The sequence below is a fragment of the Mastigoproctus giganteus genome, chromosome 10, assembly GCF_048544385.1.
Source record: "Mastigoproctus giganteus isolate SK-2022 chromosome 10, ASM4854438v1, whole genome shotgun sequence".
NCBI classification, from domain to species: Eukaryota; Metazoa; Arthropoda; class Arachnida; order Uropygi; family Thelyphonidae; genus Mastigoproctus; species Mastigoproctus giganteus.
In genome coordinates this window covers 195,066,405-195,081,176 of record NC_143584.1, presented here as the reverse complement: position 1 = coordinate 195,081,176, position 14,772 = coordinate 195,066,405, and the positions used below count along the sequence as shown (strand labels likewise).

The window sequence follows — 14,772 nt, the reverse complement described above, 5'->3', positions numbered from 1 at the left end:
CCAACCAAAACAAACTTATTTTTTCTTTCTCAACATCATTTTTCTTTTGAACAATTATTAACTCTTTGCAAATCCGAAATCCACCCTACGTTAGAGTAGATTTTAATGTGAAAGGGTAGTGCTCCTGAAACCACCCATAAATGCCTTGGCTCTTCTCAAAAAAGGACAAGTAGGTTTACTAAAGATCTCTCTCTTACAAACTCACTCCACTCCCTCTCACCCGACGGTCATTCGGAACTCAGTTCCAAATGAAAGAACGACATTTGCATTTTTCACTCATCCACTCTGCCTCACTCTTTCAAACAACCTTTCTTCACGTCCATTTTCTGAAGATACAAAAACAGTACTCATCCCAACCATTGTACCATAAGTTCAGCAACCTTCCGTGTACGATTACCATTCGAAAAAAAAAAAGAAAAATGTCTTTTAAATTATTCATTGCTAGCCTACTCCAGCAAACCATGAAGAGAAGCCAATCTGATATACAAAGAACGTTGCCAAGTCTTTGATGAACACTTTGATCTGAGAGCATTTCTTAAAATCTCAATGAATCCCTTACTAGACAGAAATTGGGATGGGGAGGAAGAAAAAAGAAATCCACATTTCTTCGGTCATGTCCTATCTCACTGTCAGATTATCTCCCATGATTCCTTGCTGTTCACAAGTGACATTAACTTACAATAGGCCCCCGCTACGGATATAAGTCTACAATCCTTGCTGACCTAAGGCTGGCGACAGCCCCATCGTATTGATCACTGGTACACAGATCAATAACACACACACCAGAAATCAGGTAGGGTGTGTGCGTCTGCTCATAGCTCCTGGCGCCGAAATGGCTAGTCTCCTGTTGTTCGCACCTCTCTTCGTGACTGTTGCTCGAGAAAGGCACGTGATCCAACTGTCAATGAAAACAGCTGACACTAGATGGCACTCAAGTTGTTATAATTAATTTAATGGCATAGAAAATGACGTAAGATTTTTTAGTGTAGAGTTTGGATTTGTGTTCCAGGGTTTTATTGGTCTTAAAATTGAAACTTCCACCCTCCACCCCACCGCAGGACTCGTCTTCTTTCATTTATTGGATTGCGATGGTTTACAACTTCGTTTTTGGCTGGTAGTGAGGTAAAACATATTTTTATGTTACTTTTATTTAATTCTTTTGATACATCGGCTAAGGGCAGTATTTTTTGCCTAACAAAATGGCTAACAAATAAAAAACTTGCACTGACCTGGGAACCTTGACAATAATTGAATCAGAGGAGGACATTGCGTGGATATATACTAGAATAAACGTGGTGTACAACTTCAAAGAAACTGAGTTTGTTCTCCATTACAAACATGATTAAGTGCAGTAACTTTCTGAATGAAGAAACTCCAGAACCCAAAACTTTGCCCGAAGAAGAAATTCAATATAGAATTCCGAAACGTTGATTTTTTAATTTGGATATTGGACAAATTTTATCCTTTTAATGAAATCCTTTTTAATGGAATGAAAATTTTAATGAATTTTATCCTTTAAATGAAATTAAATTAATTTCATTTTATCTTTTAAATTCAAAAATAAAATTAATTAGAAAAATTCCTTTGTTTCAGTAATGTAACGCCCAAGCCTTTGTCGAAATGGCTTTTCCTCAGGGAACTCCGGTTCTTAAGACTCAAGCCTTTTTAGAATTACAAAAAAAAAATTTAGTAATAATAATAGCCATGTAGTGCAAGAAAGCCACAGGCGTTTGCTGCACTGGCTGAAAAAAGAACTCACGCAGATAACTATTCAGTTGACCTTTGAATTTATTCAAACTGTCAACCTCAACTACTTGTTCTAGCAATCAACGACTAGCTGGATGAAAGAAAACTTCCTACAATCCAGTCTAAACCCCTTCCCCTGGAATTTGAATTTGGACCCTCTCAAGAAGCTCAATGTCTTTTTTTTTTTCAGATGAAGTTCCATACTTGGACAGAGTATTCCAAATGTGGTTTTACAATTGCCTCATACAGTGGGATTATGACCTCCCTAAGGCTATCGTTTGATAAATCATTGAAAGGACACCATGAGCTTTCCTGGCTGCCTGTTTACACTGCCGAGAACTTTATATCTGTCCAAAATACTAGAGGAAGAAAAGGATCTGGGAGTATTATACTCCCAGATCAAGTAGCGATCCTTGAGGAACTCCACTCTGACTTTACACCAGTCTGAAGAATATCCTGGCAGCCTCCCTCAAAAGAGAAATGGCTGTTGTACGATGCACTTATCGAAGATAAACATACTCTAACTTCCTCAAGTATTTACAACTTTGTTTACCAATATAAGAATCCAAAATATTCGAGATAAGCAAAATTGGTAGAAAAAAAATTAAAATAAATAAATAAAACATTTGAATCGAAGAATGTACAACGTATTATTTTTTTTTTAAAACAAAAAAAAGGAGAAAGATAATTACGTGAGTTTAAAAATATTGTTCTTTGAATGAAGTACGTTAACTTTCCTCCCCAAAAAAAAAAAAAAAAAATCACTCAGCGTTTCTGGTGTCCCCCCCCTCCTTGCTAAGAATAAAATTGACACCTTCCTTTTATTTTGTATATTTAATTTGCAGCCGCAAACGTTAGCTTCTCTGGCATTAAAAAAGATAAGAAAAAAAATTGAGTGCTTTTTGTCGTTAGCTCCAAGTCTTACAGAGAAACGGTTGCTATAACAACCGCATCCCTGAGAGATCCAGCATGATGAATGCAGGCTTAGAAGCTAGATCCCATACATCTAGCGCGGGGGTTTATACCACGAGTTAACACCACACCGTATGCTGTTCTTCTTCCTAGAAATGGATAGTACTTAATAAAATATGGTGTCTGAAATGTAGAGCATCTCAAAGACGGTGGATTGCTTTAAATTTATGCAAATTTCTGCTGGCAAAACAGGTACAGTAATACCTTAAGCCTTAAGGCACACATTGCCTTGGTTACAGCGTCCAGTGGATTGCGACGAATTCGAATTCTTAGAGATTTAAATACAAGTTTTACAAGTTTCAGCCACTTCACAATAAGCTAACAATACCATCGACTGGAACTCTCACTGGCGCCCTCTAGAGTTAAATTTATTTTTTTGCCAATTCTCGGACGTGTCCAATAAACCTTCCACTTTTGCGTTTCTTTATTTGTTTTTATTTTTAAGATTGTAGGAAGGTTATAATAATTAGTTTTGACAGGTGACTTTGACGAACGGTCAACTGAGTTTTATATAAACACCTTTTAGTTCTAGATGTCCCCCTACAAGTTTCCTCCCCAACCATCATTCATCTCCCCCCCTTCTTGTCCAACTATCTCCAGTCATTGTCTTGTATTCGTCCAAGACCAGCGATAAGATTTCCCTTAATCCCCGTAGGTGGAAGGGGGAAGGAGGAGGAGGAGATAGACCTACAGTTTGCCACTTCTGATATACCCGGAAGAAACAGGTAGCGAAGACCCCAAGATAAGAACTTGGCGTTCTTTTGTACGACGTCTTAAGGCCTTTGTGTTAGAGAGGCCCCATTTATCTTATCGGGTAGTCGATTGTGACCGACTTGTAGCTTTCTTCGAAGACACTGAGGAAAGAAATTCATTCTTCGTTGACAAGGATGATAAAGGACAGAGAAAGATGGAGAAGACGAAGAGAAAATAGATCTCTATTTCGGAATACACTTTAGAATTAACGCCTATTAAACCAATTTTAGTTTAAGTTAGCGATGGTCCCGACCTCTAGCGGAGAATGGTGTCATTTGTCGAGTTTACTGATTCCACCAGGAGCTATCTTAGCTCCTTTATACACTAAATGGCAAAAAGTATTCGGACACCTTTCCACGAATATCGTGTACTGTGTCAGAATTCCTGTATTGGCTCAGATATACCAGTATAAATCACGCAGGCGTTGGATGTCATCAGTTACAGGGACGGCTCAAGGGTTTATGGCGCCCCTAGGCCACATTGGTGAAAAGATTTTCATTTTTTGGAATGATTAAGTTTACCAATTTGTTCCAAATTTAAGGGGGCGTTAGCGTCCCTAGGCCAGTGCCTACTCGGTCTTACTCTAAAGCCGGTCCTGGCCTCAGTTCCAAAATTCCGGCTGACATCTACTGGAAGTTGGTAGAAAGTATGATCAAGAGGGTTATGGCTGCCATAGAGGCTAAAGACGACTTTACTATCTTTAGATTTTTTAAATTAAAATCCTTTTTTTGTACTACTTATGTGTTCGCATACTTTTGGCGATGTAGTGTATATTCACAAAGCTTTCTGGAAAGTTAAAAGGATCTTTCAGCATCGATTATGAATAAAAGCCCACGCCAAGTGTGGAATCAAAACAATTTACTTTACTTTCACACCAGCTTGGGTTCTTTTTCTCAGAGGCCCCCTGTGGGGGTAGATTCGCTAGAACCTTCAGACAGCGACACTTTTTTTCTCCCCTTTTGACCCCTTTGACATAATTTCTCCTTATTAACTCTGACTGAAACGTAATCTAAAGAGAAATCGAGTCTGTCAACTACATCAAGAAAATTCTGGTGCGATTTTTTTTTAATTATTATTTTTTTTATTGTTTCTTTTGCTACTTGTCTCCAGTAGGGGGAGCAGGCAGCATATGTTAAAGAAAAATGCTTTGACAGAGCCGAATATCTAAATAAGCTAAGGAGTTAGATTTCTCTCTTTTAACCGGGCAGGGAGAGGGTTGAGAAAAGTTTAAGTCAGCCCCCGTTCTGCCCTCTTAGCTTTGAAGACCACTCTTCATCGGAAATTAAGAAAAAAAACAAAAAAAAAAAACAAACGCCGAGCTGCATTTATGTTGCGGTACATTTCCCACAGTGGCGAAAAAAAAAAAAAAAAGAAAAAACTAAAATAAAAGCTCTTTCACGCGCCTACAGGAGAGCGAGTCATCCCTATTCATAAAGAGAAATAGTTAATGACCGGAAAGGTGTAGAACAGATCCGGTCTGTTTCCCACATTTGCATTCGAGGCAGGTATCCCCGCCAAAATCAGGGGCGTGTTGGCAGGGGGGGGGGGTTTGGTATTTGAAGCAGAGAAACTGTATGTGTCTGCTCCATGAACGTATGTGGTATGTACAATACATAGTCAAAATATTGGAGGATATCAACATTAATTAAGACAAACAGATCTCAGCCAATTGTTAGAAAGCCAGAAAAAAAAATACCCGTATGTACTAAATTAGGATTTAAAAAAATTAATAAAAATACTTCATCAGCGTCTTTTATTCTGTATAGAGTTCCAAGAAATAGGCAAAAGTGTAAGAAGAAGAAAATATACTTCGGTTACTGTGCGTTAATCAATACTAAGCATTTGTTCGGGGGATATGGGGTTGGGTATCCTCGAGGCCATTTCGATTTAAAAAATCAATCTTGTCGCCATCTGGTGAGAAGTAAGGAACTCCATAATTGGATTGACGTACGCCAGATATGAAAATTATCATACGCACAACGGGAACACTTTTATCTGTGGGATGTCTGGAATAAGTTAATGGGTGGTGGAGGCTGACAGTTGGGGGAAATTCAAAGGTCAGCTGGATAATTAACTGCGGGAGGAGAGAAACGCATAGGTTGTCTATTTCCTTTTCTCTTATTTATTTTATTTTATTTATATTTATTATTTTATTTTTTTGGCTGGTGCAGCATAGGCTCCCTTGCACCATGTGGCCACTGCTAATACTAATGTCAGTGTCGCCATCTGGTGGGAAATAATAACTGCTTAATCGGATTTATACACTAACTATGAAAATTATTAGGCGTACAATGTGAATATTTTTTCCTTGTGGTTGTTAGTGTACAGAGGTTGGCTTCTCCGTCGCCAAGAGAGGGGGGGGGGGTGATGAATGTATCGGTGTTTCGCGGAAGGAACATCGCTAACACGATGTCGTCCGAGCGATCGGCCCTTATTACAACTACCTTTGATGTGTTACCTTGGGTACATTAATCAAGTGTCCTCGTTAGACGTCAACTGCAGGCGTGCATGATCTACGAGTGTGTAAATCAAGTTCCGGAATAAACCTCCCCCCACCCCTCCTCTCCTAGCCTTGATGGTTTTATTATATTTGGGGAGGTGGCAGACAGTTTGTGCTGATCGCTAATTAACCATTTTAAATGTCCAAAAAAAAAAAAAGAAAAAGAAAAAACTTGGCCAGCCAATAGATCAAGTGAAAGTATGGGGACACTTATCCCCAGGGACAGCCCCTTATAGGATATTAATGGCGATTTACATCTTCCTTTGGGAGGCACAAAAATTCCTTCATTCTGCCCGTATTAGAAGGAGTGGCAATTTCCGTTATCGCCTCCAAGCAATGAAGGAATTTTAATGTGATTTTTACCCCTTAAGCTTGTAAATCCATCATCATTTGTTCGTCTGGAGGTCTCTTCTTCACGTGAAGATTTAATGACCCTCCCCCCGCTTCCTCAAGCTGTATTTTATAGTCCATCTGTCTCTTTCCATGACGCCTCTTTCCCGTATATTTCCCACCATTTCGATTAGGCTTAGTAATATCGTACCCTAACTTTTTTTAAACGGTATATTCACCGCGGAAACATCTCGAAAATTGCGTCTCAAAGACCAAGCCGGATACGAGATGCGTCCGAAATTTCTGCCGTTGTTATAACGAGCCGATAGAGGGCGCACCTGTCGACTGGTCAAAAATAATTTATCGCAGACACGTGATACTCTCGGACGTGTTACGCGGAACACGCTGTAATTATGCCTTTCTAAAGGTTGTTAACTTTTACGTGTTATTAAGGGTCGTTAAAGCTGTTGACGGACGCCTGCAGATGGCGTGGCCTTTTTCGCCTTCCCACAATACGTAGTTTGTTTCTCTAGGGAGAGCCGGGCTTTGTATAAATGCAGAAAATCCGCTTTTTAAGGTCGCTTTAAAAGGACCCTACTTGGAGCTGTATATTGGGGGTGCGCTGGAGGTGTGTACGGCCCTGGCGAAGCTTACCAACGCCTAAAATATCCCATCTGTTTTCCTTGCCGATATAACTGAGCGTACAACTGCTCTCATCCTTGGAGTGTGCGAATACTTTTTTGGGGGTGGTGTATATTATCATTTCGAGCAACCTTTAAGCCGGTGGTTATGTCATTGTCACTCGGCCATGGTTCTAAATGGCGTCATTATACCAACGACATTCCGAAACCTCCCTTACCACTACAGTAGCATTTCTGACCCACCCTCTACCCCGTCCCCCCCGGTCGCTTCACTAGACGATCACTCCAGGCGAAGGGTAGCGTGGGGAGGCTAGCACATCGCGTTCCACAGCGGAGGTATTAATTCCTCCGGGGACGAAGGACAGAGGGACGTCAATATGGACTGAAAGGCGAGGACTGCGCTCCCCGAGTCAACGGGAAAGGAGATAGAGAGAGAGAAAAAGTTGGCGCACATGGGAGGTAGATATGTGAGACGAAGCGTCTATGAAAAGAGAGAAAGAATTAGAGCCGTGGCCAGTTGGCGTACAGCAGGCTGTCCGTTTTCTTTTGCATACTCAAAGCGGATGAGCAGACTGCAAATGAAACGTTTCAAGGCCAAAACAATATTTAGGAGAGATGGATTGAGAGGAGCTCTAATGTTGGCGTTCAATTCTCACACTTGGAGAGACGCATATTCTAAAGGGGAGGGGGCAACGGGTTTGAAAAATCAATCGATCTACAATACAACTGGATTGCATACGAAACTCGTCCAGATGTTTCGATCGAGTTAGGAATCAGTGCATGGAATTGTGCCGAAAAACATATGGTTAAAGAAATGTCTTTCTTTCTTTTTATTTTATTTTCTTTCTTTATTCCTTAAATTATTCCATTTCTCCTCTTTCATATTCCCTTTTCATACTCTTCATTTTTTCCTTTTGTCGCTTTTTAGCATTTTTCTACCTTTTTGTCCTTTTTCCCGATTTTGTCTCTTTTCTCTATTTTTCTTTTTTCCCCCATTCTTTCTCCCTTTTCTATATTTTCATTTTCTGTTTCTTTTCCCCTTTTACATTCCTTATTTCCCTTTTTATCTCTATTTTTTCTGTCTCTCCCTTTTGTTGCTTTTCTTTTTAATCGCTTCTTTGACTCATTTCTTTTCTACCATTTTCTCCTTTTTTGCCTCTTTCCGATTTCTTCTTATTTCTTTTCGTTCCTTTTCTATTTTTCTTCCATTTACTCTTTTTTTTCCCTCTTTTGTTGCTTCCATATTTCCTCTTTCTGCTCTTATTACTTTTCCAATTTTGTTTGTTTCTCTTTTTAACCTCTTTTTCATTTTAATATTCCTTTTTTTTATTTAACCCTTTTTTGTTTTTTTTCCCATCATTTTATATTTTGTTTCTTTTTTACGCGTTCCTTCCATTTTCCACTTTCGTCTCGATTCTTTTGTTTTCCCCCTTGCATCTCGATTACTCTGTTTTGCCCCTTTTGTTCTATTTCTTCTTTTTTAACCCTTTCGCTACCGTTTCTCCTTTTTAACCCCTTCATTACTTTTTCTTCTTCTAACCCTTTCGTTACTTTTTCTACCTTTTGTTCCTTTTCCCTCTTTTTTTCTCCCTTTATTTATCTATTTTGTCCGGTTTGTTTTATTTATTTTATTTCATTTGTTACTTTTCTATTTTTTATCCATTTATTCTCCCCCTCCCCTTTTGTTGTTTCCATGTTTCCTCATTCTATTCTTATTATTTTCCCCATTTCTGTCTGTTTTTTTTTTTTCTTCAGTATTTTCACCTATTCATTTTCATTGTAATTTTTCTATTTTTTTCTCTTTTCACCTTTCTTTTTTGTTTCTTTTTCAACTTATATTTTGTTTCTTTTTTATCTGTTCCTTCCATTTTCCACTTTTGTCTTGATTCTTCTGTTTTTCATCTTTTGTCTCGATTCCTCTGTTTTTTACCCTTTCATTCTTTTTCTCCTTTTTAACCCTTTCGTTGCTTTTCCTCTTTTATTGTCCCTTTTGTCTTTCTTTCCTCTTTTATTGTCCCTCTTTTATTATCCGTTTTGTTTTATCTTCCTCATTTTTGTCCTTTTTGTTTTTTCTTTCCTCTTTTATTGTCCCTTTTGTTTTTTTATTCCTCATTTTTGTCCCTTTCGTTGTTTCCTTTTTTGTCCATTTTGTTTTACTTTCATATTTTTGTCCCTTTTATTTTTTCCTCCTTTTGTCCCTTTCTATTCCTTTTCTCTTTTTTTTCCGAGCGAATTAAACTGTTCCCATAATACTAAGCGACAGCAATAAGTGAGCTGAATAATGATTTTTATAGAAATCAATAAAATTTTCCATAAAATTAGATCGAAGGATCTAATTTAGTAAAAACAGTTTTCCAACCTGCCACATAGTATATTTAGAATATCTGTCGTCTAACAATCTTTGACAAACCTAAGATAATAACAGCACTGCTTGCTTAAAAGCACATTTCATTATTCACAATTAACCAATTTAAGAGGCAGCGATGCCTCTTAATGAAAATAAACTGGACACAGTGTGCGCTCAGCCATTGAGAACTTTTTCAAGTATTTACAACTTTATTTCCCAAAATATTCTTTTTTTTTTTTTTTTTTTTTTTGCGAGAAGGCCAATCAGGAAGAAGTCACACGCGCAAGCCAGTATTATATAACGAATATTTTTAGCGCGCACACACACACAAGTTTCACTCAGTCTCGAGGTCATAATTCGGAGAAGAGTTTACACATTCACAAAACCAAGCGAAATGGGAACCCGTGCCCGACTTGTGCCAAGGGGAGGAGGGGGAGGGAGTTAATGAGATCTCACTTTGCTAGAACGCCCACCGGATGCAGTGATTGCAATAAAGAAAGTTTTCCACCCATACCTTTTCCCTTTCCCCCAGAGATCCCTCACCACTTTCCGGTTAGTCGCCCTGGATAATGTTATCGGTGAAAAGTAAAAGTTTGCACTTATTTTTGACGCTTTTTTCTCTCTCGCGTCCACCCTCCGCGTTCCTCCCCCTACGCCTGCTGGTTCCCTTTGATTGTTCTGCTCTGTGGCTAAAAAGGCCGATCGATACACAGTAGGAACATCGCATCCTTCTCGCGAGTTCGCTGCCTGTTCCTACCAGTTAGGAGATGGTGGCTTAGTTTTTACCTGTCAGCTGCCTTCGTGTCGATAGGGACTATCTCTCAGAAGCCTTTGTCTGTAATAAGAACGATGATGTCCAAAAAAGAAAAGAAAATAAATAAAGTTTTTCAAATTAGGCACTCTTCCTAATTTTTAGCGGTTAAGAAAAACGTGGTTTTCCCTTGTAATTCTAAAAACTAAAGAGTGATATGCTTCGTGGATGGTCACACCTCATTACATTACAATAATGACAGAGTGTTGCCTGAAACAGCATTCATAATTAATAGCGAGACAGACGTTGCAGTGTTGGTAGTATTTTTTTTCCAGTAGTTCGAAGAAATGTCCCAACAATTCTCGAATACGCAATTATTTTTCTTTTTTTTTTTTTTATTAAGGCAATTTTCTTATGAAGTTTTTCTTAAGAAAAACAAAAGATATAATGTAGTGTGATGATATTTGCTAGGAATAAACTCGTTCAAACTGCTTTTCATATAACAAAATTATTAGGGTTCGAATCGTATGTGTAGTTCAGACTTGAACCTAAAGTTTTAATCATCTGGCAAAACAGACAAACCGATCTTTAGAACATTTAGGTCGCAAGAACAAAGCTTTTACCAGATAGCAGGATCAATAACTGACACTTAAGCAAATTCTGAGCATTTATGGTATAATCATATTATATGCATGACTTCCATCGTAGATGTTATGATTTTCTGTTTTATGAACAGGTTTTCTTTAGCCCCAAAGAACTAAGAATTTTCAGTATGTCGATACGTTTGTAAATTACAAGCAGAAGAATAAGCGAATACCATCAAGTCTGAATAAAATCGTTAATTTAAATATTAAAGAATAATGGTCCCAAGGATGAACCTTGAGGGACACCTCAAGAATATAGTATTTATTGGAATATTAAACTATTGTAAATTACTTTATTAGCATATATTTTTGATGTTTATATGCCAAATAAATGCCAAAATTAAATAAATGTTTTTCCACCCGTATGTGAGAAAACACCAAAACTTTGATTTAAACAAAACCCGGATATTTCAGTGGTTTTTAAACAAAATTCGTTTTATCTGTAGTGAGCACATGGTGGAAACTCGAGATCAGAATATTTTCCAGTTTCGTTCATTTAACTTCCGTTCCCTTTCCTGCAACAAACAGCCGATGTCTGCAAAGACCGAATGCGCATGCGTCATCATGTACATTTCATAGAAGGATGATAGTTTAATTAAACCTAAGCCATTTCGCTTCTTTTTAAAATACTGACCGAGACCAATACTTTTAGTTCTGTACCGGATGATTCACCGGTGACGTACCCTTCTGCTGACCCCCACCAACGCGCGAGCACCCTTAACATACAACAGTTATCTACATCCCGGGCTTCGGTGTTCATAATGAGTCATCAGAACATTAGCCTTGTCTATCCCCTCTTCATCCCCTCTGATATCGATGAATTTACACTTCAAGCTTGCATGCGCACATGTTTAAAGACAGCTGCGCCAATTTTATAATGTTTAGAGCGAGGAAGTGCTGGCCGCATTAATCTGGCCCCACTTTTGGTAATTCTGATTTTTTTTTTTTTTTTTTTTATTGATGGCCCGGCGTCTGCCTGTCATAAATAAACTACCAGTAGATGCTATCCACGTGTTTCAGAAACGAGTACATTTCAAATAATTGCATTGTTTGCGTGCTGTTCATGTAACACGCATGCGTCATCATGTACATTTCATAGCTTTATGCCACACGCGGTATTTATGACGTATGAGTGCATGCCTTGGTTATAAATGGCGCCAAAGAACGTTAACAATGTAATTGTTTCGAAAGAAAATGCTGTATCGTCTGCTTTCTACCCATTGGTAGAAAGCAGACGATCCAGCATTTTCTTTTTACATTGTTGCACGTGTGCATTTATTTTACCTTTTTTTAATTTTAAAAAGAATTCTTTCTTACCTGCATATTTACACCTCGCGTTAATAATAATCAAATTTTGTTGGCAGACGATAAAAATGTCCTCAATCGACCCACAGCTGATAACAGCGACATCTAGCGGATAAATGAATTCCCAAAACAAAGCTTGAATTAGAATTTTTGTTCGTTGTTTCGAACTCCCGCGTGGTTCGGTCGCGAGCAATGTCATTCATTGTAATGCCCCCATAATTCCACCTACTTATTCCACGTTGATGCTCACTGGGAAGCCATTTTGTCAGTAGATAGGTATTAAAGTTGATTGTGAGGAAACATTACGCACTGGCGTCTCGAAGATGCTTCTCCGTCCTAAGGCGGATTTGCTGCATCGTCGTAAGAATTAAGTGTTCCCAGAAAGCAGACGACGGAAGCGATTGAATAGACAGACGCTCTATTTTTATTAAGATTTTTATTTAAATTTTAATTCTTGATGGTAGATGGTGTTGTAAAGTTCCCCAGACGATGCGAGATCGAGCAGGAACGCGACCATTTATGCAAGTGATCGTCTGCCTGTGTGGAGTTTACATGCAAGTGATCGTCTGAATTTACTCCGAAGAGCTATTTACTTCTGGTCCAGATATAAATAAAAGCATGTTAAAGATATCAATATACACTCACTGGCTAAAAAAATAGAATCTTCTCTTCTTGAAAGAATCCTTTATTCAATATCTAGTAAATACACCTTTTTCACGAATTATACCGCGTACACGTGGCATGGATTCCACTAAGTAACTGAAAGAGTCTAGCTCCAGGATTGACCATTCTCTCATCAATATATTTGCCATTTGCTGTGTTTTGGTCAATAGAGAACTGACCGAGAAGCCGAATTGCACTTTCTAACATCACTCAGACATTCTCAATTGGATTCAGATCTGGAGAATTAGGTGGCCAGAGTTGGAAATATTGGACTGTTCCTGGAACCATTCAGATACAGTTTTTGCCCAGTGGATAATTGAGTTGTCGTCTTGAAAGAATCCATCGCAATCCAGTTGGTCCAGTACGAAAGAAAGATATTCATTGGAGGAAACATAACCTTTACATGGTATGAGGGAACCCAGTCCGTTCTAATAGAACTTACCGCATGCAGCCAGTAACAGAAGAATACGAATTTTTCTTAACGGTACTGAGCCCACTTTGGCCTCTGGCAGTACATGCTCTTTGGACAATTCTTTTATCATCTGGACAAAATAACCGAAGAATTGTTCAAAATGATGTTACCATCCTTCATGGCTAGCTGATCCAATTCTTCAATATTTTTCAGGAACCCGGATTGAGTTCTTTTGTAACCTTTCATATAGCATATGAAAGGTCAGGGGTATAGCATATGTGTACGAACCGGTGAAACGTGCCAAGGCCCCCAAGCCAAAGGGGACCCTTAACTCCCCTGACATTTTTATATCTTTTATACTGAACCGACAAAATTAATGATAGGAGCCCCTAAGTGGATGGTTGCAGTAGAGCCTGAGAAGAATTTATGCTGTTAACCACCAGCAGTCTGCTGTAGTACGAACCAACAGGTTGCTAATGCTGAAACTCATTGACTCTTTGAACTCTCTAATCAATTTACCATGATTTATCCCAGTAGCTAGGATACTCTAGAGTTGCATTATTCCTGTTTGGCCTCACTTACTACGCTCGGGAAGGATGGGGTGTTGCTAATTTTGGAAGGATAGTGTACAACATAGCTCCATCAAGAGCTGACTGGCGATTCTTATAAGGGAAAATGTCCAAATATTAAAACCTATAATTTGTTCTGGTTGAAATAGTCAAAATAAGCCTTTTTCAGATGTGTTCGTGGATGAAGGCCAGATTTACCATGGTACATGACCCCATCTGTCCAAGGCTCCAAGGTCACAGGGGCCTTAAAGTAATGCAATTATGGTTGGTCCAATGCACCCAAGACCTCCTTTTTAAAGACTGAAATTATGTACCACGTCCTCAGACTGCCTAAACCCAGCAATGACTAGGGTAATTACAATGTGCACTGTCAAATGAGGAAAATCAATGTAACCACTGGCCAAAAAAAAAAAAAAAGAGCACGAACCTTTTTTTTTTTCTTTATTCAGAATCGAATCGGGCTGCCTTTGTTCCGAATAACAACAGGTGTCGGATGCAGCATGGATTCTGGGGTGTTTTATTGGGTTTTGGTCTAATTGCAACCAATCTTATAGTAAAATATCGCGTAGCTTCGACATAGTTGATGGACGATTACTTCGTTGCCGAATAGCTGTCTTCAGCATATCCCACACATTCTCAATAGGATTGAGATTAGGTGAATGTGGAAGCCAAGAAAGATGGTGGAAATCCGTGTCATATTCTCCGAACCATTCTTGCACGATCTGGGCTCGATACGCTGTTGCATTGTCATCCATAAAGTGGCCATTACCTTCGAGATAAAAGTGTAACATTGCAAGGTGCAGTAGGTCTGATGCAAATTTCAGGTACTCCCTCGATGACATTCGACTTTCCACCGGTATCAACGGACCCAGTTTGTGCCAACAAAAGATTCACCATACCATGATACCACCGCCCGATGATTGGGTTGTCTTACAAGGAAAGCAGAGTACATACCTTCGTGAGGTTCGCGCCATACTCTCTGCCTATCGTCAGTGCAAAACAAATTGTATCGTGATTCATCTAACCACATGACTTTCTTCCATTGTTCCACTGTCCAATCACGCCGTTCTCGACACCACTCCAAGCGGATTTTTCTGTTTTTCTCTGAAACAATTGGCTTCCGAATAGGCAGGCTACTG

The 14,772-nt window shown here is 38.9% G+C and overlaps 1 protein-coding gene across 2 annotated transcripts in view; it reads left to right on the top strand.

The window, feature by feature from the left end:
- LOC150079698 (uncharacterized) overlaps nt 1-14,772 on the top strand; it is a 65,270-nt gene that overhangs the window by 33,903 nt on the left and 16,595 nt on the right. The window lies entirely within an intron of this gene.